The following is a 9,495-nucleotide window of genomic DNA, read 5'->3' as shown; positions in this document are numbered from 1 at the left end:
TATACTGTTCTGTTCCATACACAAAGTCTATTTTTGTAAACAAAAAGCACTTTTGTTACTTTAAATAAGTAACATCTATATTTGCTTCTATTAAAAATGTTTCTAAGAAAGGTATTAGTATTAGAGATGTCTGTTGCAGAAAGCTCGTAAAATTCTCACAAGAGTTGAAATATTTCTACATTGTGATTTGTTAAATCAACTACAAGCATCAAGGCACATTTTTATTGAAGTATCCAAAAGTTACAGCAAATTCTTGTTTCCTGCCAAATTGTAAATCTCACAATCTTTATATATATATATTTCGTCTGTTCGTGTGTATGTCACTGAACTCCTCCTAAACGGCTCGACTGATTTAAATGAAATTTTCTGTGTACCTTCAGAAGAATTCGAGAATGGTTTGTATCTAATTTTTGTTTCATTTTTTGGACAGATTTAACGTATATTTTAAATATATCTTTATTTAATCGTATTCGGATCCAAACTAGACATAGAAACATAATAAATCAAAAATAATATTCACGCACGTTGCAACAAGTCATATTAAACTCTAATACTTATGCATGCCCTTAAAAGAAGAGCATCAAATATATTTGCAAGTATGTGAATAAAGGCAATGATATAGCAGTACTTCGAGTTGAAAATACCAATGTGACTGCTCTTCCAGTGAATAACAACGACGAAATAACGCTTTACCAAATAGGCCGGTACATCAGCTCCAATGAAGCTGTTTGACGTATCTTTGGTTTCCCAATTAATGAACGGGATCCAACCGTTATTCATTTAGCCGTCCATCTTAAAAACGGTCAGAGCGTATATTTCACGAACGAGACAGCGATTGACCGAGCTATAAATCCACCAAAAACTACACTCGCCAAATTTTTTGAATTGGGTAATCGTACGGATGCACGTCTTTGCACGGACATTACTCTACTCAGAAGTACCACCCTATTTCACATGAGTTCAAAAAAATGGACACCCCACAAGCAAGGCACACCGGTTGATGCATGTCCCGGTTTATTCAAATCAAACGCCTTGGGGAGAATATTTACAGTCAATCCAAGGCAGACAGGGCTTTTATTTTCGACTGTTGTTGGTTAATTACACCGGCTCATTGTCATTCTAAGATATATGTAAAGTCGATGGAAATCAGCATCCAACGTATGAAGATGCAAGCTTTGCACTCGGCTTGCTGGAAGACGACAACCAGTGGGAATGTATGCTTGCTGAAGCAGCATTGAACTGTACTGCAAAGCAAAATCGTCTACTATTTGCTATAGTATTAGCTACATGTTTCTCGGCCCGTATAGAAACGTTATGAGAATATCACAAAGATTCGATGACTGATGATATACGGTATCAATATCGCACACGTTGCAACGATCTAACGATAGTATTCAGCGATGCTATGTACAATGAAGCACTGATTGTTATTGAGGATCTTTGCATTATTATTGCCAAATTGCCACTCAGTCATTTCGGTATGCTTTCGCCAAATCGAAGTGCATCTGATTTATTAAACACTGACATGAATCGTGAACTTCAATACAATGCGATAAAAATGGCAGTGATTGTTACTCGCAATGTTCCACTAATGAATGAGAAACAAAGAAGCATTTACTGGATGCTTAAATTACCGGACGATTTCTGCACAATCATTGATTCACAAGATGCTCTCATTAGCCTAATATTTCCCGATGTACACACGCAATGCATTCATCATGAGTGGCTGGCAGAAAGGGTGATTTTAGCAGCAAAAAATGTGGACGTCAACGAATTGAATCTGTAGATGCAACAGTTATTGCCAGGTAACTTGGTGACATGCAAATCCGTTAATGCAGTTTGCGATCCCATTGAAGCTGCAAATTTTCCAACAGAGTTTTTAAACTCATTGGATTTACCTGGCATATCACCGCATAATTTAGTACTCAAAGTTGGATCTCCGGTTATTTTGCTTCGTAATTTGAAACCACCTTGGCTGTGCAACGGCACGCGATTAGTCATTAAAAAATTAATGAACAACGTCATCGAAGTCATTATTTTAAATGACAAATTCCGGGATGAAAGTATATTACTTCCACGAATCCCTATTATGTGCCAATCCCTATTATGCCTATTATGCCCCCACAGATGTGCCAATTCAATTTAAACGCATTCAGTTCCCCATTCGATTGGCATTCGCAATGATAAGGCCAAACAATGTCTGTTTGCGTCTTAGACTTGAACACACCATGTTTTTCGCACAGATACGTGGCATACTCTCGAGTGGGCAAACCATCCAGTTTATTTGTGTTAGCTAAAGATGGAATGACAAAAAATATTGTACACTCCATTGCACTAAGAGATTAATATTGTTGACTAATATTTTCAGAATTCGTTGTATATATAATTTATAAGAAAAAGTTGCAATAAATTAAAAAAATTATTATTTGGTGTGTTGTTACTTTCACATTCCGTCATCGTTCCCAGCGCTCCATGCCTCTTCCACTCATATACCACATACGCACACATTTACAATAAATAAGATATATTTTCATACTCTAGAAATAATTCATATGGCAAAACATCGTTTGCCGGGTCAGCTAGTGTCATTATAATTGGCAAGAAAAAGAAAATATAGTATGAAACCATTCAACTTATTATTAGAATTTAAACAATGTTTATTAGTTGAATAATGTTAATTATTGATTGATTTAACTATTTCAGGCAGGTTGCAAAAATGTTTGACAGGTACATTTTGTGCTTGATGGATGTTGTAAAACAAAAGCACATACTACACATCTGTGGGGAATAACATACAAAACTTGCTTACATTACCTCTGCATATACATTTTTCATGAATGTAATTTATATTAAATTTTGTATAGAGTGCCTATGAAATTGGGAATTTTGATTTACCTTCTATATGTACATATCCAGGGACCGATCAGGACAAATTCAGGCCCAAGACCCAAATTTTCCGGGCCCCTTACAAAATATTTTGAAATTAAATTTCTGAAGAATAGTCCTAACAATAAAAAAGAATCGATTGAACTGCATGATTCAAGAGAAACATTCTAAGAAATTTTGAAAACAGACAATTGAAGATTATTTTTCTGAGATGACACATCTGTATATTAAAGCAAAATATGAAAACAAAACAATGTTGTGCCAAAATAAAAATAGTTTGGGGACCACAAACAATTGAAATCAGTGAACAGTTGGATTGTTTTATTTAGTATCCAACACAAAGCTTTTCCCATTAGATATTAAAGGTTATTCCTTCAGTAGGGTCGATAAAATGAGTGCTAAACTTTGGGGGGGGGGGGGGCTCAATCGGAGCTTCTGCTGTTGCACATCAGGTCAAGAAAACTGAGATGGGCACCCCTCTTTTGGGCTGTAACGCCTATAAGTTTATCAATAAGATTTTGTTATTAACAACTCTTGGAGAACCAATAAGAATTATTTTTAGCCGGAATATTACGATTCTCGCCCGCCTTTCAGTTATCATTAAATATTTGAAAAATTAATTTTTAATTAATGATAAAAATTTTACTTTAAAGAAGTTATTTACAAATCACTGAATTCCAATTTTGCTTTAACAAAATAAGTAAGGATAATCTGTATCAGATTATTTAGCAAATGAGATATTAAACACTACAAAATATGCACAAGCCATTCAAAATTAGAATGAATTATCAGCATTAACATTTTGAAAGACTTATAAAATGACCTTTTATGATGAAAACAGGTGGCTTTGTCAGTAGGTATCATCAGAAAATATGACAAGACTCCCAGAAGGCAGACCTAAAAGTGAAAAAACATGTTCATGAATACTAAAATAAAGTGTGAAACAATCTGATATAAGATTAATGTAATAAAGTATGGTAGCAAAAGTGTTCAAGAATAAAGAACCAATATTTTGGTTTTGAAACAAACTAACGTGCAATCAAGGAAAATTTAAGAATCCTAATTCTGAAAAATTTCTGGCATATAAATAGTCGAACTAAAATCAATCATATCCGACAAAAATCAAAATTCCGCTAAAATATATTGTTAACTTAACATTCAATTTACAAATTTGATAAACATCACTTAATATGGCTTAAAATTTAATCTTTGAAACACTGCTCACTTTCAAACAGTTTTCTTAATTTGTGCTTATTTGTAGTTATCTAGATATTGGATAAACAGTTATTCATCATGAAAATTACTTTAATTTAGAAAGTCAATTTTCGATAAATTTTAGATTATGAATGAAATTTCTTTTTAAATTTCTTTATTTTAGTACAAATATAACTCTGATAATCTAACAGACATTTTAGTTCATATTAGATAGCTCTTATAATTAACATATTTTATTGTTATTAGAGCATCAAAAAACAGTGTCCCATCTTTGCCCTCAAGTAACCTTCCAAATTTACCAAACTATCAAAACTCAGGATTTTAAATAATCTGTCATCTTTAATTAAAATTTGATTCATTTCCAGCTTAAAGTCTTACAAGCAAACGTCTATTAAAATAAACTATAAGCCAGCTTATAGTCTAAACTGACAGAAATTAGAGCACCGAAAAATTTGGGTATAAACTACACTTTCGACCCTTCATTCAATCTTTTTAAAAAATGATCATTAAAAAAATTAACAGTAAAAATGTTATTGAATAATTTTTACAATAATTGAAATTTATTTAAATTAATACGAACTTTGGCGAAATTACTTCTTCCAAAACAGGAAAAGCTTAAGAATGTTTTTTAACACTAGGTTTACGCGGGACGCGTCATTTTGACGCATTTCGAATTTTGTAAGGAAAATTACAGAACATTTTTATTTTATGTCTGGTAATGACTTTTATCCATTGATTGAGGTAAATATATGTTGAAGTCTATTTCTTTTAAAATCTTTGAAATTCTCTTTGTGGTATATCTCTATAAATATGCGTCAATTTGACGAGATCGTAATTTCGACAAAATTTTGAGTAAACATGCAAACTTCACCACATCAATAATAACTAAGAATCTATAAGGAACTATTGCCGATAGGAAATAATAGAAAGAACGAACGCAGAATGTCAATTGATATCAGATTTTGAAGGTTTCAGTTGTTTAGTTAGAGTATTGAAAAATAAAATACAAGAATATTTCATAAATATATATCACATATATTTTTCTTATAGTATATAACTACATTGTTTTCTAAGTGCAGAGATGCCAACTGCTCCGGACATGCTAAAATAATTAAAAACGGTAAATAACTAAGTAAATTTTGCAAGTGGTGAATTATATAAGCCTACGAATTTTAAGGCAGAGCTCTGGGCAAACCTTCAGTCGATCCATTGGATCATCAATAACCAAATCTTCAATTCGGATTCTTTTTTCGGGACCGGAAGAGAAGGAGTTTCTTGATCAAAATGATTAAAGAAAATTTTAGGTACAATATGAAGTTTAATTGGATTAAAGCCGATGTTGGCTACCGTGGCAATGAGGAGGCTGACAGTCTGGCTAAATTAGCATGTCAAAAACCAAAAATTGATTTATACGAAATTAGATCTAAAAACTCAATTAAAGCAGATATCTTTAAACAAAATTTACAAAACCAATCGGTCAATATTTCAAATCAGGGAAGAAATACATACGAATACATTAAAAAAGTAAACCACAGGAGAACCCTATCGAATTTCTATATTAATCAGTGTTTAACTAATCACGGAACCCAGAGTATGTACCAAGCAAGATTCCACAATAAAACGGATCAGTGCCAAACGTGAAGTTGTCTAGACGATCTTTAACATATTACTTACCTGTCCGAAATTTTGAGACATCCGTAACCTATACTTTCCAAATCTGACTATCAATTTGATTAAGAAATTATGGACAGCCCCATGGATAAGTAAGGGAATAGAACAGATAATTAAAAAACATTTTGAAAACAATCTTCCAGAACTGGCGGACGATTGAGCGTTGTTGTAAATTAAGTGCTTCGATTGAACGATTTTCGATTGATTGATTTTCAATTCATCATGTTTATAATAATGTTTGTAATCAACCAGTACTTCCTGGATGTCCCCTGACGATAGCGGGACAGGGTTGAGTAATAAAATATAAGCCTACAAATTATTTAGAAATAGTGGTGGATCTACTAAATTGAATTTGTTAAACCAATAACCACAACTGATAAACTACCACTTTAAAATATATATTTGCTGTCCGGAGCAAGTTTGCAACTCTGTAATGGCTGTTATATGTATTCGTTCAAATTGACGAGTGTTCGTAGTGATAGGTATATAAGAAACGTCAGTAAACCTAGTTTTAATCATGAGGGTGAAAAATTATTTTCTAACAAAAACCTTAAAAATGTCGTTCAAGTGTGAATATTGTCACAGCTTTAATTATAATTGCAAAGATTTAAATTATAGCAGTTTCTCTTACAATGCAAGGTTATAAAAATACGTAAGTTTTGTATAACAAAATATCTATGAAATTGCATGAAAAACACAACTAGCATAACATTTAGATTTATTTTGTTTAATGACGTGCAGACTCTTCTAGCGCGTATTCTCAAGTCATCAAACTAAATATTTAAGTACTATAATATTGGAGAGTTAAAATTCTAGGTGCTATTTAGAAGTTCAAACTACAATTTTACGAGCAAAGCATTTCAGCTCACAATAGCATAAAGCATTTCAGCTCACATATCAACCATACGTCTTTTTTTCTTTCTTCAAAACCATGTAAATAAAGTTCTTCATAGTTAAAAATTGAATATAAGCAGTCTTCCACTCTCCAGAAAAAGTACTTTTGTCCAGTTAAGTGGAAAACTAACCATGCAACAAAATTAAGCTATATCGAATTGTAAAAAGGAAATTATACTAAGGAATTATTTAACCATATGATTCATCAGTCAATTCGAAATTACAATATTATATTCCAAAATTATATCAGAGCCATAGATTTCCATTACATAGCAATCTAACTACAGTGTGGCTTAGCGGAGACACGCAAGGAAACTAAGAAAAAATTATGTCCTTCAAAAGCTACTTAAAATCCAAATACGCAATCACTCTTTTTGCGGAAAAATAGTAACCGAAAAAATAAAAATACAGTCGGACCCTTATTTAACGAAGTTGCTTAATGCCGATAATAAGTTCGTTACATAGAAAATTCGCTAAATAGAAAGTCACCTTTTGAAATACTTAAACGACACAAAACAGGCTTTATATTCATAAACAGTAGACATAATTAAAATAGCAATTAATACACCTTTATTTTGCTAAGTAGTATCTACAATTTATTTTGAAATCTTAACCATAAAAAGACATCTGCATGGAAAGCAAGAATAGAGCAAAACATTATCCAGTGTTACACTATCATGCTACATACATTTTAAACTAAAAGAAGCTAAATTTATGTATAAAATTATATCTGAATTTATTATAAAAGAAATATTAAACATGCATTTCCACATGCGTTCTTAAGTTTAATGGCTACTGATAAAATCAGTTAGTTTTGTTTGAGTTTTTCGTTTGAAATGGAAAAGAAGGGATTTTACTGCTTTCTCTAAAAGTTAAGTGGCTTCAAAAAATTAAAGGGCATTTTCCCCATAAAATGCGTTAACAAGTTTAAAATGTTCTGAATTTTTACGGAAATGGGAAAGTGGATCTCAAAAAAAGTTCGTTAAATATAAAATTCACTTTGCTATTTGGAAGTTATTTTACGAAGAAATTTCCAAAATGTTCTTGGTTTCTCGAAAAAATTTACAAAATAGAGAAACTCGTAAAAGGGAAGTTCGTTTAATAGAAGTTTGACTGCATATACATATTGAGATATATTTACATATATATTTGTGAGGAGTTTTTATTCTGAGAAAATGAAAATATTGTTTGAGAAACTTTTTTAAACCCCCAAAATTTGTTACGAATTTTCAATAATTAAGCCTGATAGACATTAACTGACTGTTTAAAAATTCAGAATTAAATGTTTCACGTTATGCATTCACAAGAGTTAAAATAAGGGCAGTTTAAGATTTTACTTTAATTCAAAAGTCTTCAAGTCTTTCATATTTTCACGGTATATTACAGAAAAACACTTTATTAATAAGAATAATAAACAGCAAAAAAAAAGTTGGTTACATTTTTTACAGGCTATATATACAACTTTTCAAAATTAAGTTTCTTTTTGAGAACTTTTAATATAAATATATTTTTGAATTATAGCACAAAAATTTAAGATTTTAAACTAAAGCAATACACAAGTATAAACTCTTAAACTAAAATTCGCACATAATTCAATAAGGAACTAAAAGTTTTAATAAGTAGAATATTTATCTTCATTTGAGAAATTTAAAAAAGCATTTATCGTAGATAATTTAAGATTGTCCTAGTTTTATTTACAATAGAGAAATAGAATAAAATAAAGCATATAATGAAAAAGCTAAATGACTTAAAGTTTACCCTATAGTTCGGAATGTTACACATATAGTTCGGAAGTGCAACAAGCATAACTTTTTTTTGTTAAAGAAAAACGATGGTAGAATGTACCAGATTTATGTAAGGTAGAATGTACTAGAGTTTATTAAGACAAAAGTAAACTCAAATACTAACTAAAAAAGAGAGTAAGGTAGAATGTACTAGAGTTTATTAAGACAAAAGTAAACTCAAATACTAACTAAAAAAGAGAGTCAATAAAAAAACAAATATCAAGAATACAAAATTATCATATATTTTAAAAAGATAAAATTTTCCTATTAATTATGGCGCACGAAAAACATTCATTTTAAATCAAATCATACAATTTGAAGTTTGACTTACCGTAAGTTTAAGTTTAAGAAGACAGCAAGGAATCAACTGGTTAGGAATCCACTTATGGCATTCAGGAGTTAAAAATTATCATAGCAAACCAAAAACACTTGGGAAACACGTAATCTAATGTCCACAATTGCCGGCAGCCTTTTGACGAATATAATGTCAACTTAGTAAACATCTTGAGAATTCAATTTGTTTCATCTAACCAGTTAAAATTTAACACGAAAACCAACACAAGAAGCAAAATTAGTTTTAAAAAAAACTGTAAGAAACGTGACACGTTAAATTAGGTTAAATAATTTTTGAAACATCGAAACTCAGCGACTTTCACACCGCATTTATCGTTCATCTGCTTATTGAAACAACGTTCGTGGGTTTGATGTTGATGTTGATAATGATGTGGGGGAGGGGGGGATCTCTGCTACTCGCTTTTATCCCCCTTGCTGCAAGGTGTATTTTTTGTGAGTTGAGTTGTTGATGCTGAAGATGATGACGATGAGGTGGTGAGAGTACACGCTGTTCTTGAAGAAGTGAAACAAATTTACAGTAGAGATCAAAATTAAATATTTTTCCAAAACACTTTTGGAGAGGTAGATTAGAAAAAATTAAAATCTAGCATTTGGTGGTTCCAATACTTTTGGAGAAACACGTTCATCAAGACAAAATTCTTAATAAATAAAAAAAAACATACTCTTTTTCCCAGGCACTCAGAGAGGCTTA

General features: G+C 31.3%; 1 long non-coding RNA gene across 1 annotated transcript; it reads right to left on the bottom strand.

Moving 5' to 3' along the window:
* Positions 1-407: 407 nt before the first annotated feature.
* Positions 408-9,176, bottom strand: LOC147810076 (uncharacterized). The gene is made up of 2 exons (XR_015434270.1): positions 8,782-9,176; positions 408-3,783 (listed from the first exon to the last, which is right to left on the bottom strand). It is a non-coding gene; the product is annotated as an uncharacterized LOC147810076 (long non-coding RNA).
* Positions 9,177-9,495: the final 319 nt, after the last annotated feature.

The sequence above is a fragment of the Parasteatoda tepidariorum genome, chromosome 5 (assembly GCF_982258835.1).
Source record: "Parasteatoda tepidariorum strain Cologne lab strain chromosome 5, Ptep-v5.0, whole genome shotgun sequence".
NCBI lineage: Eukaryota > Metazoa > Arthropoda > Arachnida > Araneae > Theridiidae > Parasteatoda > Parasteatoda tepidariorum.
This window is presented reverse-complemented; position numbering and strand designations above follow the sequence as displayed.